The sequence below is a fragment of the Monodelphis domestica genome, chromosome 2, assembly GCF_027887165.1.
Source record: "Monodelphis domestica isolate mMonDom1 chromosome 2, mMonDom1.pri, whole genome shotgun sequence".
NCBI lineage: Eukaryota > Metazoa > Chordata > Mammalia > Didelphimorphia > Didelphidae > Monodelphis > Monodelphis domestica.
Window position 1 is genome coordinate 110,099,043 of NC_077228.1, and position 25,873 is coordinate 110,124,915.

Consider the following 25,873-nt stretch of genomic DNA (forward strand, 5'->3'; position numbering starts at 1 on the left):
CCTTATGCCAGGTGATATGGTAGGCAAAAATGAAATAGTCACTAGCCTCAAGGAAATTGGATTCTATTAGGGGAAACACTATGGGCAGGCAGTTTATATTTTCCATATACAAAATAAATACAAAGCAGTTTTGTGGGCAGGAAGCAGTCCTAGTGGGGAAGATCTGGAAAGCCCCTCATGTAGTAGGTGGTACCTGAGCTGAGCTTGGAAGGAAACTAAAGATTCCAAGAAGCAGGAATGAGAAAAAGTTCACTCCAGGCATGAAAGAGGACAGGATGCAAGACTGAGCAGTGTTTGTTAAGGAACTGTGAGATGGCTGGTTTGTCTGGACTATAGAAGATATGAAGGATAATAATGTCTAAGAGGACAGGAAAGGTAGGTTGGAACCAAGTTTCTAAGACTTTAAATGCCACAAAGAGAACTTTGTACTTGATCTTAGAGGCCATAGGGAGCCACTGAAGATTATTGAGCAGAGCAGCGACCTGATCAAATCTGTGTTTTAAGAAAATCACTTTGGCAACAGTGTGGAAGAAGGATGGGGGAGGGAAGGGACTTAAAGCATGGAGAAGTTATTGTAATACTCCAGTTGAAAGGTGATTAGGGTCTTGTATTGGAGTTATATGATTAGAGAGGAAGAGACTGATGTGAGAGATGTAGAGATAGAAATGAAATTTGGTAATTTTGCATACATTATATGAGAGAGTGTGAAGCATCAGGGATGACTACAAGATTTTGAACCTGAGTGACTGATGATAGCTAACATGAGCTAATTAGATAATAATAGCTAACATATAGCACTTACTATGTACTAAGTGCTTTAGTATCATTAATTATTGTCTCATTTAATTGCCTCACAATACTGGGAGGTAAATACTATTATTACCCCCTTTTTTACAGATGAGGAAACCAAGGCAAATAAAGGTTAAGTGACTTGCCCAAGGTCACATAGCTAGCAAATGTCTTAGGACAGATTTGAATTTGGGTTTTCTTGACTCCAGGCCCAGGACTTTGTCCATAGCATTGCCTAACTGCTTAGAAAGATGGTGGCAGCCTCAATAGAAATTAGGGAAGTTTGTGGGACCTGCAGGGCACAGAGATTATGTTTTAGGGATAAGATCATGAGTTCTCTTTTACCCATGTGGACTTGGAGATGTCAGTGGAACACAGGTGGCACAAGAGATAGAGTGACAAATCTGGAGTAAGGAAGACTCCTCTTTCTGAGTTCAAATCCAGCTCTAGGCTCTTATTAACTGTGTGACCTGAGCCAGTCATGTAACTCTATTTGCCTCAGTTTCCTCATCTATAAAATGAATTGCAGAAGGAAATAACAAACCACTCCAGTATCTTTGCCAAGAAAACCCCTAATAGGGTGATGAAGGTGTCAGACGCAACTGAAAAATGCCTGAACAACAACAACAATGGAACACAGCAGACAGCAGAGCTTGGTGGCTCAGTGGACAGAGAATTGGACCTGAAGTCAGGAAAATCCAAGTTTAAATCTGGCCTCTGACACTTCCTAGCTGTGTGACCCTGGGCAAGTCACAACCCCTATTGCCTAACCCTTACTGCTCTTCTGCCTTAGAACCAATACTCAGTATCAGTTTTAAGATGGAAGGTAAGCTTTTTGAAGAAGAAGGAAGAGGAGGAGAAAATGGCAAACTACTGCAGTATCTTTGCCAAGAAAACCCCATGGACAAGGATGATCCCCAGAGTCATGAAAATTCAGACTCAACTGAACAACATGGACATCTGGTCAAAAATGTTCCGTAGACAGTTGATGCTGTATGTCTAGGGCTCAGAGGAAAACTAGGGATGGATCTAGAGCAAAAAAATGAAGTTATGGGACCTGATGAGAGAAATTACCAATGTTAAGGGAATAGAGAAGAGAAGAGGGTCCAGCTGGTTTCTACCCAAGAAGAAATGATCATTTGACTATGGAAAGCAAAGCTGGGATATAGGGACAATATTCTGGGGTAGAAAGAACCCTGGCTTTGGAGTCAAAGGACCAAGACTTTATTCCCATTTCCATGAGACCCTGGGCAAGTCACTTAACCTCCATTGCCCAGCCCTTACTGTTCGTCTACCTTGGAACCAATACATAGTATTGATTCTAAGAGGGAAGGGAAGGGTTTTTTGTTTTTGCTTTTGTTTTGGAAAAGACTTCAATCTTAGCTTTGTGATATTGGGCAAATCATTAGATGATCCCCTTTAACTCCAAATTATACAACTCTATAAGACATATGCAAATTACTTACTGGATAGACAACTACTGTTGTGTGAATATATAACCTCTTTCAGCATCAGACCCTCATCTGTGAAATGGGGATAATAACAGCATCTCCTTCAGAGCTGATGGGAGAGTTCAATAAAATGGTGTATATAAGATGCCTGGGAATCATAAAAGACTATATTAAAAAATCTTAGCTATTATTAATGCTATTACCTTCAACAATTTTTCTGAAGCTTTGCTATAGGTAGAACACTGGGCTAGCCTCTAAGGATACAATTTTTAGACACATACCTTGCCTTGGGTACTGAGCCCAGTCTGGGGAATAGCCCATCCTCTTTCCTTTCCTTAGCCTTTTTAATTGCTCTCACTTTTTTTTAAACCTTGATTTCTGTTCTCATAACTTTAGGACAGAAGAGCAGTAAGGACTAGGCAAACGGGATTAAGTGACTTGCCCAGGGTTACACAGCTAGGAAGTGTCTGAGATCGGATTTGAACCCAGGACCTCCTGATTCCAGGCCTGCCTCTCTATCCAGTCATCTAGTTTCTCCCGTGACTTCCCATTTATTATGCTTTTAACAGCCATACCAATTAAAATTGATGTATTAAGTAAAACCAGAAGTTTCCTCGTGCATTGCAAAGAAACCTAGATTGGAAATCAATGGCCCTGGATTCAAGTCCAAAGCTGTTCTTACTACCATGACTGGCCAAGTCACTTTTTTTTCCCTCCAAGCTTCAGTTTCTTCTAAAAAATGAGGAGGTTGGACGTTTTTATTATTAGATTTATTATTTTATTATTAGATTTAAAATGTATTATTAGATTGTGCCTTGGGGCTTCATCCAGTCCTAGGATTTCTTTTTCATAACTCTAAAAAGAGAGCCAGCTTGCTGTAGTACATAAAGAGCTAAGCTTGAATTCAGTAAATCATAGATTTCAATCCCACTTTTGGCACTTACCAGTTTATGTGACCCTGGGCAAGTCACCTAACCCTGTTTGCCTTAGTTTCCTCACCTGTAAAATGAGCTGGAGAAAGAAATAGCAAACCAGTCCAGTATCTTGGTCAAGAAAACTTCTCATGAAGAGTAAGACACAACTGAAAATAACACAACAACAAGCTTGTGTGATCCTGGGTAAGTCACTTAGCTTCTAGGTGTCTCAGGCAACTTCCTAGAACTTGCTTTGGTTATAGACTTGTTGGGATGTCTGTTGGCAAAAGGGATTCTCTAGCTGGGAGTTCCTTGTGATAAAAAATTCTTTCATATAGTCAGATAAAGCTCTGTCATAAGGGAAGAGATAAGCCTACTGGGTTCCAGGCACTGTGCTAAGCATTTTATAAAAATCATCTTCTTTGATACTCACAATAACCTAGAAAGTAGGTGCTATTATTATTGTTTTATTTTTTATTTTATTTTTTTTTCATAACCCTTACCTTCTGTCTTGGGGTCAGTACTTTGTATTGGCTCCAAGGCAGAAGAGTGGCAAGGGCTAGGCAATGGGGGTCAAGTGACTTGCCCAGGGTCACACAGCTGGGAAGTATCTGAGGCCAGGTTTGAACCTAGGACCTCCCATCTCTAGGCCTGGCCCTCAATTCACTTAGCTTCCCAGCTTCCCCCTATTATTATTATTTTAAACCCTTACCTTCCATCTCAGAATCAATGCTATGTATTGGTTCTAAGACTGAAGAGCAGTAAAGGCTAGGCAAGGGGGTTAAATGCCCAGGGTCACATAGCTAGGAAGTGCCTGAGGTCACATTCAAACTCAGGACCTCAGGATCTGGCTCTCTATTTACTGAGCCACCTAGCTGCCTCTGTTAGTGGCTATTATTATTATTCTCATTTTATAAGTCAAGGAAACTGAGGCAAACAGGGGTAAAGTGACTTGCCCTGTATCATAGAGCTAGTAAGGGTCTGAGGCAGGATTTGAACTCTGGTCTTCTTGACTCCAGAGCCAGGGCTTTGTCCACTTCATCACTTACCTACCTCAGGCACAGAGGAGAGAACTGAATTCCCAGTTGGAAGTGGGGAGAGAATAGGGATGGAAAAAGAAGAAGGGACACAGGATCTGAACTAGACCTAGGGGAGGGTACTCTCATTTCAAAGGCAAGTACTAAAGAATATAGCCCACTGGCTTTGCTTCCTTAGCTCTGCTCTTGTGGTATTGTCACACTCCTGCTTCTCCTGTGGCCCCCAAAGAAAAAGGAGACTGACACCTGCAAAGCAGAAGCAAGCCTTCGAAGATGCTCTCTCCTGTTACCCTCTAGGTACTGGGGTTACAGGATGGGACAGTAAGCCCATTCTTCATCCCTTCCAACTAGAAAATTCTAGTACCCATCACTCATTGGAATCTCTAATGTGGCCTGGGTGAGTCTTTCCCTGCCCCATGCCAAGCAAAAAGAACTCTTTCTATACATGTACTGAATTTCCATCTCCCTCTTCTCTAGGAGTTATCTGTAGCTTCCCTGGAGTTCAGTTAGAAAGGTGAAAAGATCCCTAGACTTGGAATCAAATGAGAACTCAGTTCCAATTCTGGATAAGTCATTTATGCCTGTTTGCCTCAGTTTCCTCATCTATAAAATGAGATGGAGAAGGAAATAGCAAAGCAATTCAATTTGACTTTTCTGAGCCTCAGTTTCCTCATCTGTAAAATGAGCTGGAAAAGGAAATAGAAAGCCAGTCCAGTTGGACCTTTCTGAGCCTCAGTTTCCTCATCTGTAAAATGAGACCATTAATAGCACCTACCTCCCAGAGTTGTTCTGAGGCTCAAATGAAGCCAGGTTTATCAAGGGCTTTGTAAAGTATCATGTAAACATCAGCTATTATTGACTAAACCGGGAAGCTCCCCTGTTTCCCTTCTGGGAATAGTTGACTCTATTTATAGTCCTTCTTATTAACATAGAAATAAATTAACTGCTCAATGATGAATTCAGTCACAGCACTTCATACCATCCTGGCCCACTCAAAGTTTTAGATGGGGAGAAGGAGTGTTGTTGCTGGACCAGAATGAGCCCTTTTAGTTCTCTTCCCCGGCCAGTCAGTCCTCAAATGGTTTCTCCTTTCCTCATTGGCACAGCCCCCAGTATTGCCCATGGGAGGATTTTGGATTTAGGTGGGAAGCCAAAAAATGTTGTTTTCGGATTTGCTCTGATTTTTTATTTCTCTTTTTAAAAATGCAATTGGCCCCAGGAGGTTTACAAGTATGGCCGAATGCAGGGAAATCGGTGTCTCTGCTCTCTTTCTCATCATTTTCCAGCTACACTGACACCCTCGGGCCCTGAAAATCTGATGAGTTGGGATGAAGTTGGGAGCCTGCTGGCTGAGCAGGGGAAAGAGAAACCAGATCTTATTTCTCAGTGGAACTGAGAGAGGAGGTGGCAGCTGGAACACTAAAAACACAGATCACCCTAGCTTAAGGGAAGGGACTCAGTTCTGTCAGAAGGGGCCTCAGTTTCCTCCTTTGTCAAGTGAAAGGGGTGGACCAGATGAGCCCTAAGGGCCCTTCCAACTGTGGCAGAGTAATAAGACAGGGCATAGAAATTACTACAAGACAAATTAGAGTATGATGAGTGCAGAAGAGAAATCTAAAATGTTGGGAGAGCTTAGAGGAGGGAGAGGGGGAAGTGAATGAAAAAAAAAAGAGGAGGATGAGAAGGAGGGAAGTTTAGTGGGGGAGAACAGAGAGGTTGCCAAGTCACTTAACCCTTGAGAGCTATAAGCAACTAACTAAGACTTATTTGCAGAGAAGGTGACAACTGGCATCGGTAAAGGGAGTTTTCTATACCAATAAACTCACAGATCCCATCTCTGTCCTAGAGGCAACTAGATGTCTCTGTGGATAGAATCTTGGGCTTGAAGTCAGGAATTCTTATCTGAATATTTTCTAGCTGTGTGACCTTGGGCAAGTCACTTAATCCTGTTTGTCTCAGTTTCCTAAACTATAAGATGGGGATAAAACCAGCACTACTTCTCAGAGTCATTGTAAGGATTAAATAATATTTGCAAAGTGTTTAGCACAGTGCATGGCACTTTAATGCTCATTTCCTTTTCCTTCCTTTCTCTATATCTACTACTATCCATAGGGTGCTACAGTAAATAGAAAGCTAGCTTCAGAGTCAGGAAGACCTAGGGTCAGGCCCTACCTCTGGCCAAGTCACTTAAACCTTCAGCACGCTCAGGCACCTCTCTAAAATTAAAAGCAATGATGCCCATGAAATCACAATTCTGGCCCCAAATCTAAAATCAGCCATACACATTTCCAAAGCACTTCCCAGGTTTTCAGAACTCTTCCCTCAAAACAAAACTATGAGATAAAAAAGTACCTGTATCATCCTATTTTAATAGATGAAGAAACTGAGGCCCAGGGAGGTGACCCAAAAGACACACAGGTAAGAAGTGTTAGAAGTGAGATTTGGTTCCAGGTCCTGTGACTCTATAGTAACATAACAGTGACATTTCAGAGACTGGTAATGAGAAATAATAATAACTACATTTATGTAGTATGTATCAATTCCAAAGTACTTTTACACACCTCTATGTGGGATAAGGGGACACTAAAAAAATACTTATTTTGCAAGGAAGGAAACCAAAACTTAGAGAGATTAAGTGAAGCCCAAAGACCTGGGTTTGAATTCCAGTTCCTTAAACTGTATGATCATGAATAGGGCATTTCCTGGCTTTGACCTTGGATTTTCCTATTTGTAAAATGAACCAGTTGGACTAGATGGGTCTATGAGGTTGGTCCCTTCCAATAGTGACATCCTAATAGAAAAAATTCACAAAAGAAATAAAGTGGAAGATAGAATGTTTTAATCTTCAGTCAGACTCTATCAGTTCCCTCTTTGGCTGTGGATACCATTTTTCATCCTGAGTCCCTTGTGGGGATCTGGGGAATTTGCTTTGTTAATAATGTTTTAATCCTTTACTGTTGATCAACGTATAATATTTCTGTTTCCATATGCAGTGTTCTACTGGTTCTGCTCACTTTACTTTGCATCAGTTCATATAAGTCTTTCCAAGTTTTTCTGAACTCAGCCTATTCATCATTTCTTATAGTGCAATAGTATTTCATTAATGAGGCAGCTAGATGGCTCAGTAGACTGAGAGCCAAGCCCAGAGATGGGAGGTCCTGGGTTCAAATTTGGCCTCAAATATTTCCTAGCTGTGTGACCCTGGGCAAGTCACTTAACCTCCATTGCCTAGCCCTTACCACCTTGGACCTGAAACTTGGTACTGATTTTAAGATAGAGGGTAAGGGTTTAAAAAGAAATAGTATTCCATTACAACTATGTTCTACAATTCATTCAGTCATTCCCCAAGTGATAGACAATCCCTTGGTTTCTAAGTCTTTGCCACTATGAAGAGAAGTGCTAAAATATTGTGGTATGGGAAAGTCCTTTTCCCTTGTCTCGATCTCTTTGGTATACAGACCCAATAGTGGTATTGCTGGTTAAAAGGTTATGCATAGTTTGATGATCCTTTCAGGATGGTTCCATATAGCTCTTCAGAATGGTTGTGTTAATTCATAGTCAATGAATATGCTTTAAAAAAATACAAAAACCCCTACCTGCTGCCTTAGAATCAAAACTATGTATTGTTTCCAAGGCAGAAGAGCAGTAAGGGCATGGGGTGAATTAAGTGACTTGCTCAGGGTCACCCAGCTGGGAAGTGAGTGAGGACAAATTTGAATCCAGGATCTCCTATCTCGAGGCCTGGCTCTTAATCCACTGAGCCACTTAGTTGCCCCTGTGGTGGATATAATTTTAACGTATTAAAAAAAGTGTAGGAAGCCAATTATATTGAAATATAATTGGCAAAAACATTTTTTAATTAATAAATCCCAGGTTTATAACTCTTGATCACATCCAGGTAACTTGAAAACATTCTAACAGAAATATTTATGGAGTCCTTCTGAGGTTCCCATTGTAGACACTTTGGGAAATTCAGAAGTCTAGCCATGGTTCTTACCCTCCATAGGCTCACACTCTACCTAGGATGACCAAACTGACAAAATGGAGCAATGGGAGAAGAAATAAAGAAACCACATGATGCTTTAAGTACTTTGGGAATTCAGGGAGGAGGGGTTTGGTATGGGCTGGAGCAATTCTGGAAGACATCACAAAGTAGATGGCCCGGAAGGAAGAGTAGAATTCAAGTCAATTCAAAATTGGAAATGATGCATTCAAGTCAGAAAGGGGTACATTCAAACCTTAACTAAGTTACTCTGTACAGTTCACTTAACCTCTGCTAAGTTCCAGTCACCCATCTCCGACTGCTGATTGAACATGTCCTATAGACATCTTTTTTTGTTTTTGTTTTTAAACACTTACCTTCTGTCTTGAGACAGAAGAGCAGTAAAGGCTAAGCAATCAAGGTTAAATGATTTGTCCAGGATCACCTAGCTAAGAAGTGTCTAAGGTCACATTTGAACCCAGAACCGCTCGACTCCAGGCCTGATGCTCTATCCACTGTGCTGGTAGATTCTTAATGAAATACTTTCTTGATTGATGAATGGATGAACAGTCATTTTCAATTTGTTACTCTGTTTCAGACACTGTACTGGGCATTGAGAACACAAAGACAAAAATGAAACAATTCTTCCTTTCCAAGAGTTTACATTTTACCATATCTGTCTTTTAAAGATATTTTAAGCGATAGTTTCCCTCTAATTGGTGATATCATACAAGGGATTCCTCTTGTGAAGAGGTTGGGCTGGATGGTCACTGATATCTCGCCCTACTCTCAAACGCAGCGATTCTGTGATTCTTACTTAAGGTTTTTAATTCACCAAGCTCATGAATTCTGCATGTTTAACTGATTTCATCCATTTGCCTCGCCTCGCTTTTCTCCCATGGAACTCTCCCCTCCTTTAGAGATAATTACAGTATCTGGTCCCTTCAATAGTGTTCCGTTTTGATGCACATAAATATTCATTATTTGTATGTGGTTCTACTCGTCCCCCCCCCTTCACCCCCAGTCCCTTTTCCGAATCAGATCAGTGCATGGGTCCAGACTCGTGCCTTTCCATTATTAGCTGTTTACTCAATAATTCTTGACTGATTAATGGGAGCTGGCTGCTGTTCAGGCTTTTTCCAGGACTGTTTCCCTCCCAGACCTGCCTCCCCCATAGGCCAGGAAACCCCCCAGGGAAAGGCATCATGTTGAACTGGGGAAATCACCACCTCAGAAAAGAAAATGAAAAATAAAGGGAGGGAGGGAAGGAGGGTGTGAGGGAAACAGAAGGAAAAAGAAGGAACTGAAAGCTTGGAGAGAGAAAGAGAGACAGATCAGGGTGGGGTGGACATGAAAGTGATAGAAGAAAAGGAGGGGAATGAGAGGCAGGAAGGATGGAAAGATGAGGAGAGGAAAAGTGCAGAGAGAAGGAAGGAAGTCATAGAAAGAGAAGGGGAAGTATAAGGAGGAAGTCTAAGGAGAGGGAAAAGGGAAAGAGCTTTGGGGAGAGGGGATAGCAGCTGCTTGGTGGGGTGGTGCCTGGGTTATGAATCTTGCTCCTCCTGCATGAAGATCAGAGCTGGGCTCAGGATCATCTGTCTTCATTACGACATCCCCACAAGCTTTGTCACTTCTCAACAGAAATCTCATCAATATCCCCTGTGTCCTGGCAGGGCCCAACCCAAACCCTTTGGAGACCTGCTTCCCCCCACCCCCATCCCTGTGCCACACATGCTGGTCAGCATTCCTGCAATTCAGGAGCTCTCTGTGCTCTCTCTGTCTCTGTCTGTTTCTGTCTCTCTGTCTTTCTCTGTCTGTCTTTTTCTCTGCCTCTCTCTGTCTCTGTCTCACTCTCTGTTTCTCTCTCCCATTTAAGGTGAATTTTCTGTTCTCACTCAGAACCTCTGGACTTATCCCACTACCCACTCCATTCTCCCCAGTAGTCCTTGAACTATTCTGCTCCTGAGCCCTTACTAGGAAAGGAATGGAAGGTGATGATTCTGGGGAATACTGGTCTTTTACAAAGGGGTTAGATACCCCACAGTCAGGGGCCTTCTCTTGGCATAGGTTGGTTGCACACATGACTCTAGATTTGGGGATTTTGCTATCATTTTGGAAAGCTAGTTGTGGGGTGGAGTAGTTAGGTGGCTTAGTGGATTGAGAGCCAAACCTAGAGACAGAAGGTCCTGGGTTCAAATTTGACCTGAAATATTTTCTAGCTGGGGGACCTTGGGTAAATCACTTAATCCCCACTGACTAGCCCTTATGATTCTTTTGCCTTGGAACCAATTCACAGTATTGATGGAAAGAAGGAAAGGAAAGGAAAGGAAAGGAAAGGAAAGGAAAGGAAAGGAAAGGAAAGGAAAGGAAAGGAAAGGAAAGGAAAGGAAAGGAAAGGAAAGGGGAAAGAGGAAAGAAAGGAAGGAAGGAAGGAAGGAAGGAAGAAGGAAGGAAGGAAGGAAGGAAGGAAGGAAGGAAGGAAGGAAGGAAGGAAGGAAGAGGAATGGAAAGAAAAAAGAAAGTTGGAGGCTAACTGTGAATGTAATTCTACCCACAGACATCAATGACACACACTATGGTACCCTCAACCATAGTCATATTCAAAGCTGCAGCTAAAACTGGAACCACAGCTACCAGCAATGACTACATCCACAACTCCAGTCAACCACTACACATATTTCCACAGTCACAACCATAACCACAATAAAAAATATTCACAGCCACTGCTTGGTCCACAACCAAACTCTGACCCAAGGCCATAATTACAAGAGCCACAGGTATAGGAAACATCACCTTGGTGGCTGAATAGAAGACAGACTGGAACGAAGAGACTTGTATCAAGCAGACCAGTCAGCAGGCTATTACAATAGTCCAGGTGTGAGGAGATGAGGGCCTGTACCAAGATGGTAGCAGTCAGAGGAGAAAAGAGAGCATACACCAATAGGAGATATTATGAAGGTAGAAATGTGTAGAGATTTTACAATGGTAAAATCAACAGCGTTTGGCAATAGATTAGACAGGTGTGAGAGAGAGAGAGAGAGAGAGAGAGAGAGAGAGAGAGAGAGAGAGAGAGAGAGAGAGAGAGAGAGAGAGAGAGAGAGAGAGAGAGAGGAGTTGATAGTGACACTGAGGTTTTGAGCTTGGGTGACTCAGAAAATAGCGCTGCCCTAGATAGTAATAAGTACATTTGAAAGAACGGAGCATTTGGGGTAGGGGGAAGATTCTGAGTTCAGTTTTTGGATATGCTGAGTTTAAGAAGTCTACAGGTCATCCAGATTGAGATGCTTGATAGGAAATTGGCGATTGGAGATTTAAGGTCAGCAGAGAGGCTGGGGCTAGAGAAATAGATTTGAGACTCCATTGCATAGAGATGATAATTGAATTCATGGGAGCTGATGAGATCACCAAGTAAAATAATGTAGAGAGAGATAAGAGAAGAGGTCCCAGGATGGAGCCCAGTGGGATCCCTGCCCTTAACAGTTATGACCTGGATGAAGATCCAGCAAAGATGGCTAAGAAGGGGCAGTCACTGGGGTAGCTACATAGCTCAGTGGGTAGAGAGTCAGGCTTGCAGATGGGAGATCCTGAGTTCAAATTTGATCTCAGATACTTCCCAGCAGTGTGACCTTGGGTAAGTCACTTAATCTCAGTTGCCTAATCCTTACCATTATTCTGCCTTGGAACTGATAATTAGTATCAATTCTAAGTCAGAACACAAGGGTTAAAAAAAGGGGGAGCAGTCATATAAGCAGGAGGTTAGAACCATCAGGAATGAACAGGAGGTGGCAAGGGAGAATGGAGAATCAAGTTTACTCATCTGTGAGCTGTACAGATGGTGGTACCCTCAGGAGAAAGAGGGTTAAGTTTGGAGGAGGTATGAATTTAGGGGAGAAGATAATGAGTTGCATTTTGATGTGTTGAGTAAGAGATGCCAACAGGACATCCAGAAGATCCCCACATCACTGCACTAAAACTGGAAGAGATCTTGAATAAAGTCCAGTTCCTTCATTTTATAGATGAGAAAAGTTAGACCCAGAGAGGCTAACTAATATTTAAGGTCAGGTAGTAAGTGGCAGACTCAGAGTTTGAGCTCAGATCCTCAGATTCCAATGCACCCAGAAGTAGGATGGTCAAAGAATGAACATTCATTAAGCCCCTACCATGTTCTAAATACCACAATAAGTGCTTTACAAATACTATAGCATTTCGAGCCTCACAACAACACTGGGAGGTAGGTGCCATTAGCATACCCCTTTTTTACAGTGGAAGAAACTGAGGCAGACAGAAGTGACTTGCCCAGCATCACATAGTTAAGTGTCTGAGGTTGGATTCTGAACCCAGGTCTTTCTGATTCCAGGTTCAGAACTCTATCCCTTATACTCCCTGGCTACCCAGAAAGGAGATCTTTGACAGACAATTTAGGATCAGATTTTCTTAGTGAGGTTGTGATAGGTAGGAATGGGGTGTGTGTGTGATGATGATGATGATGATGATGATGATATATTCCTGTCTGTCTGTAATGTGATGGTCTGAGACTGACAATAAGTAGCCTCCTTGTATCATAGAATTTTGGCCTCAGTCCTCCTTCCTTCCCCAGCTCCTCCCTTGGTACTCTCTGCCTGATATCCTTCTCTGGAGATCTTCTGTTGTTCATCTCTATGGTGGGTAATAAGGAGGGAAAAGGAGAGAGGAATAATTGTCCTTGGTTGTGAGTGGAGGCTCAGAGACTAAGAGCCCAAAAGAATCTGGAAAGGAAAGCTGTGCAGAACATAAATTCCCAATTTCCAACTCCTCCATTCTCCCTCCGTCTGAAGCAGTTCTCTCCATTTGAAAATAATAATAACTTATTTACAAAACAGTTTCTATACAACAGCTTATAAGGCAAGAGGTATAAGTATTCTTTTGTTTGTTTGTTTTTTAAGCCCTTAGGATCAGTATTGTATTGGCTCCAAGGCAGAAGAGTGTAAGGGCTAGGCAACAGGGGTTAAGTGACTTGCCCAGGGTCACACAGCTAGGAAGTGTCTGAGATCATATTTGAACCCAAGACCTCCCATCACTAGGCCTGACTCTCAATCTACCAAGCCACCTAGATGCCCCCCCAATAAGGATTTGAATTCAGATCTCCTGATTTCAAGTCTAATGGAGGTCTCCCTGACCACGTGGGAGCAGCACCCCTCTTTCTTTATCTCCCCAGTTTAGCCAAACAGTGACTGCTGGCAGGATGTTTGATCCTAATGATGGTCTAGGGACAACTTCCATGTGACTCCTCCCACTCCAGCCTGCCCAGTGGGCCCTTGTTCCATGGGGTCATGTGATCCCTTCAACAAGCTGTCCTGAGTCCAGGAGCCCAGTGGCAGAAGGCTAAATCCTCAGGGCTGGCTCCAGTCTCTCCCCAAGCATTTGCCTCCTAGCTGAAACCTCTCCTTTCCGGCTTAGGCAGATGGAAGAGACCCCTGTGGGAGCTGGAGCAGGAAGGAATGTGGGCAGAGGGCCCTGCCTAGTTCTCTCCCTAGCCTCAGCCCTCCTGGGGCGTTTCCTATCTCTCTTGAGATCCCCTCCCCAGAGGGAACCCCCTTCTCTCCCCTCCACTCTGAGATAGGGATGTGTCGCCTGTCTTCAGCCGGGTCCAGGGCTTGCTCAGTGATGTCTGGCTCTCTCTGTTTTATGTCCTGGCATGTTCAGCTAATTCAGACAGACTCAGAGAATGGTAGATCTGGGAGGGACTTTAGAGATCACTTAATCTCAGTTTTTTTTTCTAGCTGTAGAGATGGAGCCCCAGAATGATATGCTGAAGATCATCAGGTCTTGAGACTCCCATGCCAGTGTTCCCAGTAGACCCAAGGGCAGAGAATTTATTTATTTAGAATTATCTCGTCCTGCTTCTTTATTTCACCAACTAGGCAACTAAGCCCCGGAAAGGAGAAGTGACTCAGCCAAAGTCACACAGGGAATCAGTAATGAAGCTGAGATGGGAGCCTCATCTCCTGTTATGACACTCTACCAAGCTATCTGGTGTCCCAGAGAGACCCATGAGGCTTAGCTCCCTCCTGTATCTTTAACTCCCCCCCCCCCCCCCCCCCCCCCCCCGTTCTTTCTTTGAAAGGCACTTGAATTTCAAAGTTTGAGGAACTGGGTTCAAAGCCCAGCTCTGACACTATCTAGGTGACCTTGGACCTATGTGAAACTTAGCTGTCTAGGACTCTGTTTCCTTGTCTGTAAAGTGAGGAGGTTGAACTAAAGTGGCCTCTCAGGCCACTTACAGCTAGAGATCCATGACTATCTGAGCCTACTTTTCTCTGCTGACTCAGGGGCAACCTCCACGCGTCTCCCCCTGATTCCAGCCTGTCTAGTAGGCCCTTGCTGCCCTCATTCTAAGGGGCTGTATTATCTCTCCAACAGTCTGTCCTGTGTCCACGAGCTCAGTGGCAGCATTGTAGAACAGAGGGAAGATCACTGGCTTTGGACTCAGAGGTTCTAGAACTTACAACCTACGTGACCTTGGACAAGTCACTTCAGATGAGTCACTAAGAAGCTTTGGCAAACCTTAGAATGAAAGGGGAGTTGATTCTTGAGCCTCTGTCTTTTCCCCAGTGTTGAAGCTCACAGAGATCACCAGCTTGACACAATTCTGTTAAGCTCATTCACATTCTCCAGTGCTCTCCTCTCAGCCTCCTGCCACTCACTGCCCTTGGGCAAGGGGACTCAGCTGTAAAGTCACAAATGAGGGAACTGACTTTGCATATTTCTGTATTTGGAAAAATAGCTTTTTTCCTCATGGGAACTTTGGAAGCTAGGCATTATTAGCCCCATTTTGCAGATGACGAAGTTGAGGCTCAGAGATTTTAAATTACTTGCCAATGGTCATATAACTAGACCGTAGCTGAGAGGGGACATGGATCTGTATCTCTGAGCTCCAAGTCAATATTAGCAATTATAGCATAGGAACAGCTAGGTGGCACAGTGGATAGAGAGCTAGGCCTGGAGATCTGAGTCCAAATCTGGCCTCAGATGTCCCAGATAGATGAGGCTTGGCAAGTCACTTAATCCCAGTTGCCTAGCCCTTACCACCCTTTTGGCTTAGAATTGATACTACAACAGAAGGTAGAGGTTTAAAGAAAAGAAATGATAACAGTGCATCTCTAGGAGGCATTCTTGTGGTTCTCTGCTGCTGTGGACAGAACACAATGCCCTGACCCCCATTTTCCATCTACCCCTTCATGAACATCTCTCTACAAGGCATCTACTTAGTATCAGCTAGGTAGTACAGAGCCCTGGGTCTGGATTCAGGAAGGCACAAGTTCAAATATGGGTTCAGACACTTATCAGCTATGTGATCTTGAACAAGTCACTTAGCTTCTCTTTGCCTCAATTTCTGCATTTTAAAAATCAGGATCATAAATAGCACCTCTCTCTCAGAGTTGTTAGGAAAATCAAATGAGACAATAGTTGTAAAAAAAAGTCCTTAGCACAGACGCTGCTCAGTGGCTCAGTAGATCAAGAGCCAAGCCTAGAGGTGGGAGGTTCTGAGTTCTAATCTGGCCTCAGACACTTGCTAGCTGTGTGACTGTGAACAAGTCATTTAATCCCAATTGTCAAGATAAAGATTTATAAATTCAGAAAGAAAATACAAAATTAAAAAAACAAATATTTAGCATAATGCCTCGCACTTCATATATAATAGGCGCTTCATAAATAATTATTCCTTTCCCCTTCCATATCTCAGTGTCTGTTTATCCTTGGTGGCTCCTTTCATCTTTGTTCCTTTTTCTTGGTCCTCTTCTTTTGCATTTTGTGCTAGTTTGGTCTGGCATAGCAACTTGTTGGGCTTGGCCTGAGTGTGTGAAGCCCTAGCCAGAGCCCTGCTGCCTTCCAACCCTCCCTGTTCTTCTTATGGCACTGTTCCTCCCTGGTCAGACATGCCTGGTTCTAATGCCCCACCTCCCCCTCCCCTCGATCTTAGCTCTGCTCTCTCCATACAGTGTGGGGACATCTTCTTTTTGCCTCCCACTTTGTCCAATTCAAAATAGCAACTGACATCATCAGCAACTGCTCCCACTGAAAACCCTCCTGGGCAAGAGGAAGGCTGGGACTGGGGCTATAGGAAGTTAAGGATTAGGATCAGGTGGGCAGGGAATAACAAGCTATTCTCAGGGAGGGGAGTGGGCACAGAAAGCCATTGGGAATGGAGACCAGTGGTAGAGGGCAAAGAGAGGGCAAGAGCTCAAGAGGGAACAGAGGTCCTCTGGTTTTATGCATGTTCATCAGGCAAACCTAGCTTGTTCCTGTTAGCATGTGTATTTCCATTTTTGTGACCCTGTGAGCATACAACATATGCCTCTGGGAGTATTCATGCCAGCATGACTGCTCCCACATCTCTGTGTTAACAGGTTAATATGTTGGAGGAGATAGCTATGTGCTTTCCCAAGCTTTCTCTGCATCGAAAGACCTTCTGGAAAGGCAAATGTGACACAGGGAAAAGAGTACAACAGACATAATATCTCCCATCTCCAGCCTTTACACTGGTGATCTTTAATGTCATTGTTTATCCATTCAATCATCTCCAACTCTTTGAGATCCCATGGTCCATATCAAGTCAGGTTCTTCTATCTCCTTCTATCTCTTCAGATCCTCCCCTACTTCCCAAAGGCTGGCCAATCTCATGTTCATTGCTTCAGTGTCATTATTTCCCAATCTTTTGCTTTCAGTTTTCCCATCTAAATTTCACTTCTTAGAATCCTTTGTTTTTCTGTCCTCAGTTCAAGCAACATCTTCTACATTCCTGATCTCTCCTTGCCCCAAGTAATAGTGTCATTTCCCCCCCCCCCTTAAATTTTGTTATTGTTCCAGTCATGTCTGATTCTTTGTGACCTCATTTGGGGTTTTCATAGCAAAAATACTGGAGTGGTTTGCCATTTCCTTCTCTAGTTCATTTTACAGATGAGGAAACTGAGGCAAACAGGGTCAAATGACTTACTCAGGGTTATACAATTAGTAAGTGAGGCCAGATTTTAACTCGGGAAGATGAGTTTTTCTAACTCCAAGTCCTTGATCCCCTGAGCCACTTAGATGTTCTTAAATTTACCTAGTAGTAATTGTATACACACACACATATACATATATACATATATATATATTTGTATCTGCTTACTTATGTAAAGTTTATCTACTCCAATAGAATATAAGCTCCATCAGGGTGATGGCTGATTTCATTTTAGTTTTTGAATCCCTAGATCCCAACACTACCTAAAACAATTCATATGTAATCAATACTTATCAGTAGATTATATGACCTTGTTTTGTTCAAAGTCATTTCATTCCTTGGTGTCCTCAAGTCAACAAGCTCAGTTTCCTAATTTATAAAAATAGGAGGTTGGATCAACTGAACTTTCAGGTGGTCCCTTCCAGCTCTGGCTTGATATGATTACCTGAAGTGAAGTAAGCAACTTTCCCATCCTTTTACCTAAATATTCCCCTTATGGCAATCTCTTCCACAACAGCATTGCCTAATGTCACTCACCCCTCTCCAGGGCACACAAGCAATTCTTCTTTAATCCTCTTTGGGAAAGAAATGTGCAAACCCCTCCAGGAACCCGGATGGGGGTGATATTTATACCACCATTTGCATTGATTTCAAGAGGTCTTTATTCATTTGTCAACTGTCCATCATTCCCTCTTCCCTCATTGCTTCCTCTCCCAAAAATGAACAAGGGACAAGGTCAAGCAGGGCAGAGGGAGATTCTGGAGTCCCTGAAGTTCTTGGAAGTCACCAGGATATTTGTCTTTTAATTGTTTTTCTTTTAAAACACTTTCCTTCTGTCTTAGAATAGATACTAATCAGTCCCAAGGAAGAAGAGTAGCAAGGACTAGACAATGGGGGTTAAATGACTTGCCCAGGGTCACACAATTAGGAAATATCTGAGGCTAGATTTGAACCCAAGTCCTCCCAACTCCAGACCTGGCATTTTATCTGCTGAGCCACTTAGCTTCTCGACCCCCCTCTCCCAGGACATTAGTCTTATTTAAAGGCTCCTTTCCTGGTGGAAAGGCACAGGATTGGGCCTAGGCTAAAACAACAATAACAACTGTGGGAGAAGGAGTTAAATAACCAGTAATTGGAATGGAGTCTAATATACTCACCATCTTTGATGGGGGAAGTGGTGGGGAGGGGGAGGCAGGGAATCCCCTGCCCTAGTTTTTCCTAGCATTTGGTAAGAAGCCTGCAAAGGTGCTGATTGATCATGAAGGGTTCATAGGGATCAACCCCACTGGTCTCTCCCACCCTTCTCTGTGTTTGAACCACTTCTTATAAACTTTCATTGTCCAGGTCTGGATTCCTGAAGTCTGTTCAGCTTCTCCAATTCAGTTACCCCATTCGAATGACCCCTGCCCCTCCCAGTAGTTGTTAGTTGCTCCTATTGGTTTCCATTTCTTGGCGTTCCTAACCATCCACTTCCTGTATCCCCCCAAAGCCTTCACTGGGAGGTGGATGTGGCATCAGAGGGAGGCAAGGAGGCAGCTTTTTCTGTTTTGTATTCTGCTAACACTTTCAGGGACCAGGATCTCCCCCTGTCCTGCTTGACCCTGTTCCTTGTTCATCCCAGGGAGAGGAGGCAACTGAGGCGGAGGGTCCTTTCCTCTCTTAATGGGCAGCTAAGAAATGGAGAGAGACCTCAAGCCAGTGTAAATGTGTAGTGGTGTAGGCATCACCTCCATCCAGGTTTCTGGAAAGGGTTGCACTTTTCTTCCCTGAAAGGAATAGGAAAAGGAGTGGTGACATTAGCCACACTGGTGTGGAGGGGTTAGTATAGGGGGAATACTGAGGAAGGGGGATGGGGAAGCTGCTCTCTTCACTTTAAAGATCTTTTCATTGATATCTTTTGCTTTTAGTAGCCTTAATTTCTCTTGGTATCCCTTTCACTCTCCCCACAAAACAAAGAATATTTTCCTCCCTTTCCTTCATCTTCCCTCTGACTATTCTTTTGCCCACACCCGTTAGGACAACCAAGGCTCGGTGGGCCCTAGATTAGGTCTTTGAGGGGTTTGGCAGAGGAACCAAAAAGGTATTTAGCAGGAAGCAGAACAATAGAGAGGCTTAAAAACTGGGAGTTAATTCTGCTTATTCTCCTGGTTTTGTGTTGGGACACGTCAGGGTTGGGTGTCTATGTTCCTGTAAGCCTCTTGCAACAATAACATTCCCAGCAGCTGCAGTCACTTTTACCCAGAGTGATAATCCTCTCCAGAAGAGTTGGGTTCCCTTGAAGAAGCCTAGAGGATCATGGGTCAAAGTGGCTCCTTCACTCATCTTTGGCAACCCTCACCTCTCTCTTCCCCACTTGAGATTCCCCAGCTGACAACAAACCCATAAGGCCATTGAGTAGCTGGAGGGATTCAGGCTAGACCCCAGGAAGGAATTCATAATAGTGAAAAGGACACTTTGGAATAGGAGACCCAGGGAAGACTGTGGCATTCCTTTTCCCCAACGGCATTAAGACCAAGAAATGTCTCCATGGGCAAGGGGATGAGTAGATGGGAACGAGTGGAGCTGTGTTTGAAGGCTAAGAGATGAGGCCTTGAGAAAGTTCTGATACACTGGAAGTGGATGGAGCTTTGCAAAAACAATATCGACCACAAAAAAACAAAACTAGCTGTGTGACAGGAGCAAAGTCACTTAACTGTTTTGTGTTTCATTTGTTTGTATGGAGAATGGACCATAAGATCATGTTTTTGGAATGAGAAGAAACCTTAAAGGTCATTTTTTGTTGCTCTTCAATTGTTTAGTCGTGTCAGACACTTTGTGATCCCAATTTGGGATTTTCTTGGCAAAAATAATGGAGTAACTTAGCTGTTTCCTTTTCCAATGAAGAATTAAGACAAACAGGGGCCCAGGGACCCACAGCTAGTAAGTGTTTGAGGCTGGATTTGAACTTATAAAGATAAGGCATCCTGATTCCAAGCCCAGTCCTCTATCTACAGAGGCACCTAGTTGCCTTGCAAAGGTTACCTAGGAATGGCCAAAGTCCTTATCTTGCAGATGAATATTTGTGACCTACCTACTTGTCACACTGTCAGTGGGAGGTCAAAATCTCTGCCTGGGAGGGCTGTTGTAAGAAAAAAAATGTTGCTTTCATCTTTCAACAATATTTGGCACTATTGATAAACTCTGTTTTGGAAACCCTCTCTTCCCTTGGACCCAGTGACATTATGTGTCTCTATTTCTCCTACATCTTCTGTATCTTTACTCCTCCTCTTCCCACCCCCTAAGTCTGTGTCTTCCTAAAATTTTATCCTCAGCTTTTCTTTCTCTCCTTATTCTCTTCTACATATATAGTTTCAACTATAACCAGTATGAGGATGGATACCAACCCTGTGTCAGCATCCCTCTCTTCCTTGCTCCAGGCTACACCTCTAGTTGCCATCTAGGTATTTTCACTTGGATGTCTTGCTAAAATTCATCTTGTTGAAAACCAGATCCATTTACCATCTTTCCACCAAATGCCAACTCCCTCTCCTGAATTTCCTATTTCTTTCAGGGTAACTATCCTTCTGAAGGTGGCTAGATGGCACAGTGGATAGAGCACTAGGCTCTGAATCAGGAAGACTCGTTTTCCTAAATTCAAATCTGGTCTCAAACACTAACTGTGTGACCTTGGGCATGACACTTAACACTATTGGCTTAGTTTCCCCATATGTAAAATGAACTGGAAAAGGAAATGCCAAACACTCCAGTATCTTTGCCAAAAACACCCTAAATGGAGTCATGAAAAATCAGATGCAACTGAAAATACTAAATGACAATACTCTAAATTGAAAATTACTGAACTCTTAAGTAGGAAAGATCACTGGTGCCGTGGATAGAACACTGGACTTGGAATCAGGAAGACATCTTCATGAGTTCAAATCCAGCTTCAGATATTTACTTCAGATATTCAGAAATTTACTATTCAGATCCTAGGCAAGTCACTTGAACTTGTTTGCCTTAGTTTCCTCACCTACAAAATGAGCTAGAAAAGGAAATGGCAAAACAGTCCAGTATCTTTGCCAAAAAAAATAAAGTCACAAAAGAGTCAGGCATGACTGAAAAAATGACTCAGCAACAGCATTCTTCTCCCACTTTGGGCTCCCTTTTTACTCCCCACCCATACAACTAATGAGTCACCGTAGCCCAACAAGTCTTCTTTCTGAATATCTTTCACCTAAGTCCACAAAAACCACAAGGATACTACTCTGATATCTCATCCTGGTAAAGAAGGAATCCTGGATTCTCAAAAACTGTCATGGCAGAGTATGAACTCTGGTAAGTTCTGCCATTCGGGAAAGGTCATGAACATAGCCCTAGCCCCAGAATAAGTCTGCTCCCTGAAAGAGTAACCTAAGAAAACATATAAAACCTCACCACTAGTAGTCTGGGTCCTTGGCTTATGAATTCTTTGATCATGGCAACCCATGAAACAAACTACAGCGAGGTGGCCAAAATATAGGAAACTGGGCAGAAGGTGCCAAGAATCACACCATTTTGAGGCCAGATGGTAGCTGCTACTGCTGATAAACATTAACTTATCTGTTGCTCTTCTAAATGTAAGGTTCTTATCCAAAGACAATGAGTCGATATAATATTGGAAGAACTGAACCCTAGCAGTCTTAATGTATAGTAGAAGACAAAAAGAAATTGAAGTTAAATGGAGAGATGGCTCTCAGGTCCTCCCTGGAGAGGAAAATAAAGGCATTATCATGTTCATTTCACTGTGTGCCCAAAGGCAACAAGAAACCTCTTTTGATAGGATGCCTTGCAGGGCTCTTGACAGGTAAAAGCAAATAGACCACTGAGAAGACAATCACAATGTATTGCCAACATCTGTGGCATAGGATGAAGATGGAGGGGTAAGGGAATAAACAGTATTAAGCACCTACTATGTGCTAGGTGTGTTAGGTGCTTTATAAATATCATATTCTATGATGATCTACATGATCACCTATGTAAAATCTTTATCAGATTGCTTGCCATCTCAGTGAAGGGGGAAGGAAGGAGGGAGTGAATGGGGGACTCAGAATTTTTAAAAATATTAAAAATTGTTTTTACACATAATGGAGGAAAAATAAAATAAGAACGAGAAAGTCTATTATAATGGGGTTGAGAAATTCTAAGAAATTGACAAGATCTACTAAGCAAACAAATACATTGATTTTTGGTGACTTCAGTACTAAAATGAGCAAAGGAAAGAGTAGCAAAAACATAGATTGGAAAATACGGGTCAGCAGGAGAACATTGTACACAGTAACATCAATATGGTACAATGAGCAGCCGTAAATGACTTAGCTATTCTCAACAATACAATGATCCAAGACATTGGCAAAGAACTCATGATGGAAAATGCTATGCCCCGCCAGAGAAAGAACTGATGGAGGCTGAATGCAGACCAAAGCAGACCATTTTTCACTTTATTTTTCCTGAGGTTTTTTTTAGTGATATATGTCTTCTCCTACAACATGATGATTATGGAAATATGTATTGCTTGATCGCAAATGTATAACACATCCAATTGCTTACCATCTCAGGGAGGGAGGGAGAGAATTTGAAAAACAAAATGTAAGTTAAAAATTGTTTCTATACATAATTGGGGAAAATATATTACTGAAAAAAAGAAAATATAGTTTAGGATTAAAAAGCAAAAGTGTTCAAAGTCTAGTAGAATATTCAAAAGTCTCATGTCTCTAAATTGTGAGACACAGTGTAATATAATGGATGTGGTGTCAGGAGATGCTCAAATATCACCCTAAATACTTACTAGGCTTGTATCAAAAATGGGGATAATGATGCCTGCAATTTCTTCCTCCTAAAACTGTTGTGTGACTAAAATGAAATAAAGAATATGCTTTTTAAAATCCTAACTTCTGTCTTGGATTCAATACCAGTATAGGTTCTAAGAAGAGTGATAAGGGCTAGGCAATTGGGGTTAAGTGACATGCCCAGGGTCACAAAGCCAGGAAGTGTCTGAGGCCATTTTTGAACCCAGGACCTCCTGACTCCAGACCTGTCGCTTTATCTGCTGAGCTATCCATAGCTGCCTCCTTGAAATAAAGAACTTTTTTTTTCTTTTTAAGGAATTAGAGTTAATTATCATCTCATGAAGATGATGACATATTATATATGTCCATCCCCAGTATTTCTCTTGAACTCCATTCCCAAATCACTGATGTTCTGTTGGATATTTCAAATTAGACATTCCATAATCATCTCAAATTTACCTTCTCCCAATCAGAACTCATTATCATTCTGCCAAAACTCAGCTCTCTTTCAAATTTCCCTATTTCAGTTGAGGACATCATCATCATGACCTTGTCTTTGGGTTCGCCATGCCCTTCTCCTAGGAATCCAGGCCTCTGCAGACTCCATCCAGGGTATCCTTGGGGGAAGAGGGACATGGCTGCTCATACCACTTGCATAAGCTTCCCAGCGAGATGAAGACAACCAGACCTTACCATCTACTTTGCCACTTCGTTAGAAAGTATCCTGGAATTTACTTTCAGCCACAATAATGTCCACCAGACCAAACCCCTCGGCACCATCTTCTGATGTCCTGATGGTATACTCTAAGGACTCCTGGTCCTTGCCATCTGCCCCTCCACTGTAACTTTAGCATTTATGGCCCTTTCCATCTGCCCTCCAACTGAACCATGGTTTTCCCTCTAATTAGTATGTGAATTCCTTGAGTGCAGGACATATCGTATTTGTATCCCCAGAACTTAACACAGTCTGGCTTGGTTCTTAATTGATGTTATTTTAATCATTCAGTCATTCTTCCATCACCAAGATATGGAAGCTTTAAGTCATTTTTAATTCTTTAGGGATGTCTCTTCCTAGGGAAAGCTATGTGGCTCAGAAGAGAGTCAAACCTGGAGTTGAGGGGTTCTGGGTTCATATTTAACCTCAGACACTTCCTAGCTGTGTGACCCTGGGCAAGTCACTTAATCCTTATTGCCTAGCCCTTACCACTCTTCTGCCTTGGAACCACTACTTACTTGTATCGATTCTAATACAGAAGCCAAGGGTTAAAAAGAAAGGTTACCTCTTCCTCAGCCTACTTACTGATACTGTTAATATTACTTTGGTCAAGTCACTAGTCTCCCTGAGTCTAGGCTTCCTTAGCTATTAAAAGGAGGTGAGAGGTTGGATTAGGTGGTCTCAGAGGTCCTTGCTAACTCTAGCTCTTTGAGTCTATGTTCTTAAAGTATATTCATTTAATTGCCAAGTCTTATCTAATGTAATTCCACAATTCTCTCCCATCCATCCCCTTTTCTCTACTTACATGGCCTCCACCTTCATTAAAGCTCTCATCACTTCTTACTTAGAACGACTTCAACAGCCTCCAAAATTGGTCTCCCTGATCCAAGTCTCTTCCCCTCCTCAGTTCATCCTCCATTTAACTGCCAACATGATTCTCCTACAGCCTAGGCTTGAGCATAGCATTTCTTTATTCAGCAGCTTGAGAGCCAGGCCTAGAGATAGGAGGTCCTGGGTTCAAATGTGGCTTCAGATTCTTCCTAACTGTAGGACTCTGGGCAAGTCATTTAACCCCAATTGCCTAGCCCTTACCATTCTTCTGCTTTGGAACCAATACACAGTACTGATTCTAACATGCAAGATAAGGGACTTAAAAAAATTCATATATATATATGAATACTACATAGTATGTACATATACTATATATAAAGCATATCATACATATTCTATATGGTATATTTACTCACATATATAGCATATCACATACATACTTTTTATTTGTCTTGAAGTCTTTTACCTTTACTCTGTAAGTGTGCCTCTCATTCTCTCTGCTCTACAAGTCACTGCATGTACTAACTAGCACATGGGCATGCGCCCACACAATCTTCCGTGATTGAATGTCAGCTCCTGGAGGGCAGGGACTCTCCTTTTTTAACTTTGTCTCTCCAGTGCCTAACATGGTGCCTGGCTAGTAGTAGACAATAAATGCTTGAGTTAAAAGATTAAGTTGAGTTAAAAGATCAAGATCACACAATATTCTGTGGCAGATGCAACCAGAGATAACTTTGTTCAACGATTTTTAAATTATCAACATTACAAGAAGCAAAAATAAGGAGACCAGCTTGTTAAAGATTAATCTCCATCATTCAGGTTGTTCAGTGCAGACCCTAAAGAGGATGAAGTTCTTTGGGTGCTTGTGTTTGCAGCTGACACAGCACCAATTGCATCAAACTCCAGAATGCTACTAGGATAACTATCCATACAGGAAACACCAAGTGGATGAAGAATGCCAGCTGTGTAGGTAAGCAATTAGATGGGCAGACCATTGAGTTAGTTTCATCACTAGATACATCTTGAAGAGATCCTGTACGTGGACAATAAATAAGCTACTCAGACTTGCATAGGAGAAGAGCAGAGAGGTTTGCATTTGGGAAATTGTGCTCACAATGATCCCAAATTACTCCCTGACAAAAATCATATATTCTTCTTGTGATGTTATATATCTGTGTATTATGTTACAATGTAACCTTTTTTTAAAAAAAAGCCTTCTGTCTTAGAATTGATACAGAGTATTTGTTCCAAGACAGAAGAGTGATAAGGGCTAAGCAATGGGGGTTAAGTGATCTGCCCTGGGTCACTCAGCTAGTAAGTGTCTGAGTTCAGATTTGAACCCAGGACTTCCTGTCTCCAGGCCTGGCTCT

The 25,873-nt window shown here is 42.4% G+C and overlaps 1 long non-coding RNA gene across 2 annotated transcripts in view; it reads left to right on the forward strand.

Annotated features, from left to right (window-relative positions):
• Positions 1-25,873, forward strand: part of LOC103097950 (uncharacterized) — an 81,145-nt gene that overhangs the window by 54,007 nt on the left and 1,265 nt on the right. For both annotated transcript variants that reach the window (XR_001627852.2, XR_461595.3), the window contains one exon: positions 25,323-25,473. This is a non-coding gene — a long non-coding RNA (uncharacterized LOC103097950). The remainder of the gene's footprint in view (positions 1-25,322; positions 25,474-25,873) is intronic.